The sequence below is a fragment of the Liolophura sinensis genome, chromosome 1, assembly GCF_032854445.1.
Source record: "Liolophura sinensis isolate JHLJ2023 chromosome 1, CUHK_Ljap_v2, whole genome shotgun sequence".
NCBI lineage: Eukaryota > Metazoa > Mollusca > Polyplacophora > Chitonida > Chitonidae > Liolophura > Liolophura sinensis.
In genome coordinates this window covers 85,766,542-85,773,761 of record NC_088295.1, presented here as the reverse complement: position 1 = coordinate 85,773,761, position 7,220 = coordinate 85,766,542, and positions in this window count along the sequence as shown.

Below are 7,220 nucleotides of genomic sequence, written 5' to 3'. Positions count from 1 at the left end.
CTGTTTTCCCTATAACGCATTCGCCGATGCAGTGTGGCTAATAAATTTAGACAATCAGTGAAGCTCTCATTAGCTTGCCTGTTTGAACAGGATCAATGATTTGAGACAGTTTGGAATTTACAGGTTTGTTACAACTGTCGCTCGATACTTTCTTCATTCTAATTCATCAATAAAATAAAGGTGTGACTGGTCGGGAATCTTCAAACCTCACACTCGCCACGTGATGCAGATTAACATCCCAACCGTAAGCCTACATGAAGTCTAATATAGCTAAGGGGCTCGTTTTGTGTTTCGGCGGAGATGGGCCACTAATCAAGCGACACCAATCACCAGCTCAGGACTGTGTGTGAAAGGACATGCTAGGTATAATCCGTGTACTGACATCCGTCGGAGCACTCTTACATGATGACGGAAATTACATATCCCCTATAGGGTCACTTGGAGCCATTCAGCATTCCACATGTCTTGGGAACTTGGTAAACATGGCAGGATTGTAAAGTTGACTTGAAATGCAATTTACAATCATATTCAACATTGTTTCAGTATAATCACACGCCTCACACTGTTGTGTAGGTACATGTAGGTAAATGTCTTTATAAAACGTTGATTGTTTCTGACAAACCGATTTTAGTTTCCGTGTAAGGTAACATCACACACAGGCTTGAAGCCTTCTTATTTCCCACCGTTTTTGACTGCTACCAAAACACTGGGGTTCTGCATGCTTACCCGCAATAAAAATTGTACCTTAAAAAAAATCATTTCACACTTAAATTTTCTTTGGACACGGTACATAAGTAATGCAAATGGAAAACACAGCAGCGGATTAACAGGAATTGAGACGATTTTAATAACAATATTGTGGATATTTAGACAGGACTGGTTGTTGAAGGTGGTACATTGTTTAATCCATTGGTACCCGCTTCATCCCAGCTGGATTAAGGGGCGGAGTTTTCTTTGATCAACCACAGTCACACCACGTGGGTGTTCAGATCACATGGTGGTTTGACAAGGATGATGTGTTGCTGGGGGAGAGGAAATCGAGCATCAAATAAGCCAAAGTCGACAAGATATATTAGGCACCTGAGTCCCGATAATCCACACGTTTGAGTTCATTATGTTGGGATTACAGCTTGTCACACTCGATGAGTGGGTATCGGTACTAGCGTACGATTTTATGGAATACATTTTGATTCATTGAACTTTCCCATCAGGATACCTGCGGGGCTGGGCACTTTGTTTACAATTCCAGTACTAGATCGGTAGTTATGTATAAAGTATTACAGAGAACTTGCCAGGATTATACTCGCTATGGATTTTGATGAAATTGGCCAGACTCCTTTCCTGAGGCTGTTCAGGTACAGTAAGTATTTGTGATAAAGACTGAACGAAAAGGTCCGCACCGCTATGGAATAAAGTTCTTTGTGAAAACGTTTTAGTAGAGTTAAAGCGGCAGCTATACTCGGCTATACTCAATGAACATCTTTGATCTCCTGAAAGTCAGCTCTTTCGTCCAGTTGTTGTTATTTCATGAATTGTTTTTTGTCGCAATGGTACTTCAGCAGACATTGATCAGTGATTGATATTAGAGGGGAATAAGCTAGCCCAGTGGGCAATCGTGCGTGACGGGTAGCAGGCACAGTTATACAGGTGATAGGTTGAGTAAGGGAGCTATACTCCGCTTAGTTTGTGTAAACACCCATCTGCAACCCCCTTCGGCGGCGTTCTCAGAAGTTTAAATACCTGGGCGTTTTGGGTGGGGATATTTGAGTGTCCAAAATTCTAGAGTGTCCGAAATTCTAGAAGAAATACGGTAACGTTTGAGAATGACCTCTAAAGATCTGAATCTGTCCTTCGATTTTCTCCACAGCCATTCATCCGATTGTCTTCACACTTGCTGTGTTATAGCTGAGGACTCCAGGAAGTTCAGTGTCGAAATTCGAAGAGTTATATTCTTCGTATGCTAATTAAGCGACGATGACGTCACATGCAGGTATGTAGGCCTACTGCTTTTAACGCACCGTTCGAGCCCACCCCTTTATATCCACATATATGATATATTGGTTTCACCTATAAGTGATGGTAACCTTTACCAGTGCATGACGTGACAAGTGATGGTAGCCTTTACCAGTGCAAGACGTGACAAGTGATGGTAGCCTTTACCAGTGCATGACGTGGCAACTAATGGTAGCCTTCACCAGTGCATGACTTGACAAGTGACGGCAGCCTTTACCAGTGCATTACGTGGCAACTAATAGTAGCCTTTACCACTGCATAACGTGACAAGTGATGGTGCCCTTTACCAGTGCATGACGTGACAAGTGATGGTGCCCTTTACCAGTGCATGACATTACAAGTGATGGTGCCCTTTACCAGTGCATGACGTGACAAGTGGTGATATCCTTTAGCAATGCATTACGTGACAAGTGATGGGAGCCTTTACTAGTACATGACGTGACAAGTGATGGTAGCCTTTACTAGTGCATGACGTGACAAGTTGGATGTGAATTATTAGAATAACTTATAAACATGTAGTTTAAATGAAACAACGCAACCACAAATAAACATTTGCATTTGACATCGTTTACAACGATTTAGTTACGTGTAGCCGAAAGGCCATTTCACGCAGTGTTGTCTGTATCGTTCTTGGACCACCACAGTGGACGTAAAGGAAGTTGATTTACAAGCCGTGCAATATTCAACGACGCCAAATTATGTCAGATAATAGCATACCGTCTCGGCCCAAACCGCATTCATCTCCCTAAATAGGATCTATAGGCCTAATTAGTCGCTCTGTTCAAATTATACAAATATTACGCAAATATATTTTTGTCGTTAATTTTAGCGTTTAGTCAGCAGTTTCTAAATAACAAAATTCATTGGGGACGCCGAAGGTTTATGGGAATGAGAAGACGGCAACTCACTTGACAACCCTTAAAATTAAGTAAATCTTACGATAAAATAAATTAAATCGTAACGATATAATTTTTTGGACTAAATTTATTACCACTGAACAATTTAAATTTTGCTTCTTCGTCTTTCTCGCATACAAGGGATGTTTTATTTCTGTTTCCTTTTATAAAATACAGTAAAATTATTAAAACGATGTGTCCAATCCGAGATGCTTTGTCTGATGTCCGCCATTACTAGGTCCGCCATAACTAGGTCTGCTCTCATCTTAGAATCCACCACTACAAACCTGAAGCATAAAATCCAGCGAGAGTCGATGCCCAATTCAGCCTCAGTAGTGCTTAGATTTGTTTTAGAATTGATCATGAGTCTAGTTGTACAACAATCATATGGTAATTTTGTAAACATTTAATAAAGGCCAAATTCACAAGCGCAACCTCTCCAGCCGCTATGACCTGAACCAGGAATATCCCGGCCGTGCATCTGCAGGCTATTTAAACAGACTCGCTGGAGTTCCTTGTAAATGATATAGTAGGCCTACTGTATCAACAGTTCAAGTAGTGGAAGAAATATTCTTTCAGTATGTCCAGTTTCCCAGAAAGCTATCTATCTCTTGGACCTTGATCGCCGAAGCCCACAGCTTTTATCTGCCATAGGCTACTGCTTAGACTATTATACGTTAAATACCTTTGACATTAGAGTGAAGGTGACGTCACATTACTGTCCATAATGGTTAACTCTCCTTGCCATTGTTTCATTTTGGCATAGTAGGATTTGTAATAATGGCCTACACGAAAATGGAATGCTAGTTTGAGACATCAGTTTACCATTAATTGCCATACGTCCCCTCAAGAACAGCTCGGAAGCTGATTGGTCAGTTCTGACGAACTCCACACTTCGGTGAATGTCCGAATCTGTAAATAGACAAAATTGGAAAATGACCGATTGGCCGAGAGACAATTTAGACATTTAAGATATTGTTCCATTATTTCATAGATATGCCTCATTACTATATTGTAGACTTTCATGCAATCAGGAGATCAGCCATTGATGGCAAATGAATAGCACATGTGTAATCCTTTCATGTAAATAAGGGACGAAGACAACCACCCCCACCCACCACCCCACGCCCAACCCGCTTCCACTTACGGCGGGACAGTAAATGCATTCTTTTGGATATTCACAAATAAAATTTTACCTGTGGTCATGAACGTAAGCTGAAACCGTGTGCCGGCTGCGCCTCCATCGGCTGAAAACTTCAGATGGACTGCAATGGTTGTGGACAGGAATTGTGGAGGAAGCTGTGTGAAACCCTGTCGGCGTCTCCATGCTAAGCAAAACACACTGGAGCAAGCACACTGAACAAGATGATCGACACTGGAAACATATATGTTAAAATCATTCTTGAAAAACATGAATGAAACACCTATACATTGTAATATGTTATATCTACTGAATTATTCGTTTTGAACATTGCATAGATTACAAAAGTGAACAAAAGATAAAAGGCCTAATGCTTTACAATATTGAAGTCCAACATTGTGGCATGTTGTGAGGACGTTTGTGGACATATGTACTTGGTTTCATTGGATAATATATTACAGATGTAACATTTACTAAGACAATTTCTTTCAATTCGAAGTAATGGTGGACGCTGTTTGGCTCAACGTCTATGTCCATGTAGTTGATGGTCGACTGTAACCTTTTGTCGGACAGGGCGTCTATCGTTCACATACAGTCTTCTTTGTTGTTGTCGGAACCTAGGTTATTAGGCGATGTAATATTTGTTGGTGTCGAGAAGGCATGTCGTTTTCCACGACAAATACCTGTAAAGTATGGTCGACAAAAAAAAAAAAAAAACAGCCTGAAGTTTACGCCACTCACTCCTCAACAAACATTATCACAGCGACATAACTATTTTTTTTCTTTGGTCTGTCAAAAATGTAAGGCACGGTTGTACTGCTCACAAAGCAAGTTTTGTAGTCAAATAATGTAAGTATATGCCCTATACATTGGATGGCCTGACTCACGTAGCGATTAAAAGTCGCAATAAAATCCGATCTGTTAAAATATTTGCTAGTTTGTACCTTATGAGAGATTAGCCAGTGTCCTTGCAGAGGTCGAAGATGATTTCATAGAGCCGCCAGCTATCTTATTTAAGTATCTTCATCTTCACAATTGCTAATTTTGGCATGGTAATTTTGCTCTGATTGATCTCTTCTCCGCAAGTAATATATTGAAGCAAACAGTAAGAGTAGATTTTCAATGAATTGCGTGACGACTTCTTTCTGCTTCAGCATTCTCGGAATACTAACGGATCAGGGCAAATAATCATCATTCGTAAATGACGTTTGTGATATTTAGAAGGTGGGCCTAAACTGTAAAATGTGGCATCACGGGGCAGTCATTCTAGTCCCCAAGGAAATTATTTAACTGGCACACACTAAATATGGCCGTAGTTTGTGGAAAGTCCCTTGCCCGAATTGACTACACACGCACAGCAACTCTTGACTAAGTACCTGAGACGGCTGGTTCGAAGTTCAAAATTCAGTCTTACTGAAACATCTTCATAACAACGTCAATCAGTCATACTAAACTGTGCCCTTGCATTAAACAAATTCACCTGAGGCAACGAAAGTCAGTCGAAATTCTTTTTAGTCTCAAGTGCTGAAGGTTGTGAAGATGAAATGAACTCTGTTGGTTGTGGACGAAATAGGTTTGGGTAGCTGTGTTCCACAGACATGGACAACTCGATCAGATTCACCCAGGTAATGAAACAGAATTTGTTTAATTTTATTGGTAGCAACCTGCGGATGGTCGTGGGTTTCCCCCGGGTTCTGGCCGGTTTCCTCCCACCATAATGCTGGCCGCCGTCGTATAAGTGAAATATTCTTGAGTACGGCGTAAAACACCAATCAAATAAATAAATAAATAAATTATATTGGTGATGATATAAAGCTACCTGGGTTATTTATACCTTCGTTTCAATGATGTCCTGTCGTGCCATCTTTTGTTTGACATGTCGCATTTATAGTACATACTAGTATATGCAGTCGTGCTGTTATTTATCTCCAAAAACTGGTGGACATTTGCATTAATGATGCCTTTTCGTATTGTGATCTATCTCCAAGATTTGGTTGACATTTGTATCAGTGCTGTATTTACCTTTTAATAATATATTCGCAGGATTTTTCTTGACATGTGTTGAAGGTGCACTGTGAAACTGTTAGCTATCCCTTTATACTGGCCTAGATAAATGACCATAGTACATTGTCACATCTCGATCCGTCAAGATTTTTCTCATGACAAATGTATTAAAGGTACACAGCAGGACTGGTAATTAACCTTTGATTCTTGTCTAAATCCGTGCTCACGGTACACAGTCACACTGTGATCCATCACGCATTTTGGTCTACACTCATTTTCGCACTGCACTGTCTTATTGCAATTTATCCATTACAGGGGCTCCAGTTGAAGATGTCGTAGAATCCGTGGTCGATGTAGGTGATAAGGTCATTGCACGGAGCTAATCCTGGAGTAACTGGTTGAGATGACCCTGGAGTAACTGCCTGAGAGGATCGTGGAGTAACTGTCTGAGAAGATCCTTGAGTAACACTCAGAGATAATCCTGGAGTACTGCCCGAGACAATCCCCGAGTACCTATCTGAGAAGATCCTGGAGTAGCCCTTTGAGACGATCCTGAAGTAGTTGTTTGAGATGATCCTGGAGTCAATGTCTGAGATGATCCTGGGACAGTTGTTTGAGATGATCCTGGAGTAGTTGTCTGACATGACCCTGGAGTAGTTGTGTGAGGTAATCCTGGGTAGCTTCTGAGATGATTCTGGCGTAACTGATTGAGATGATCCTAGAGTAACTGTCTGATATAATCCTGGAGTACCTGCCTGAGATGATCCTGGGGTAGCTATCTGAGAATATCCTGGAATAACTCTTTGAGAAGATCCTGGGCTAGTTGGGCTTTGTGTAATTGTGGTTTCATTGGCTGGTATGTGAGACAACTGAGTGCTTGCTATGTGAGACGTCGAGACAACTGAGTGCTTGCTATGTGAGACGTTGACGGGGAAATTGGGGTTTCAGTTGTTGATGCCCGCGACGTTGTAAATTGTGTATTCAGAGTTTGCTGCTTAAGATATTATAGGCGTAATCGGAGCTTTTGTGGTTCGTGTTTGTAGTTCAGCGCCTGTAGTTCACACTGTCAAACTTGTCTTTTGTGATGTTAATCGTGGTTCAGTACTTGAGGCTTTAAAGACGGTAGCTTGTGAAGCCGTGGAAATCCCTATTTTCGTTGACTTGTC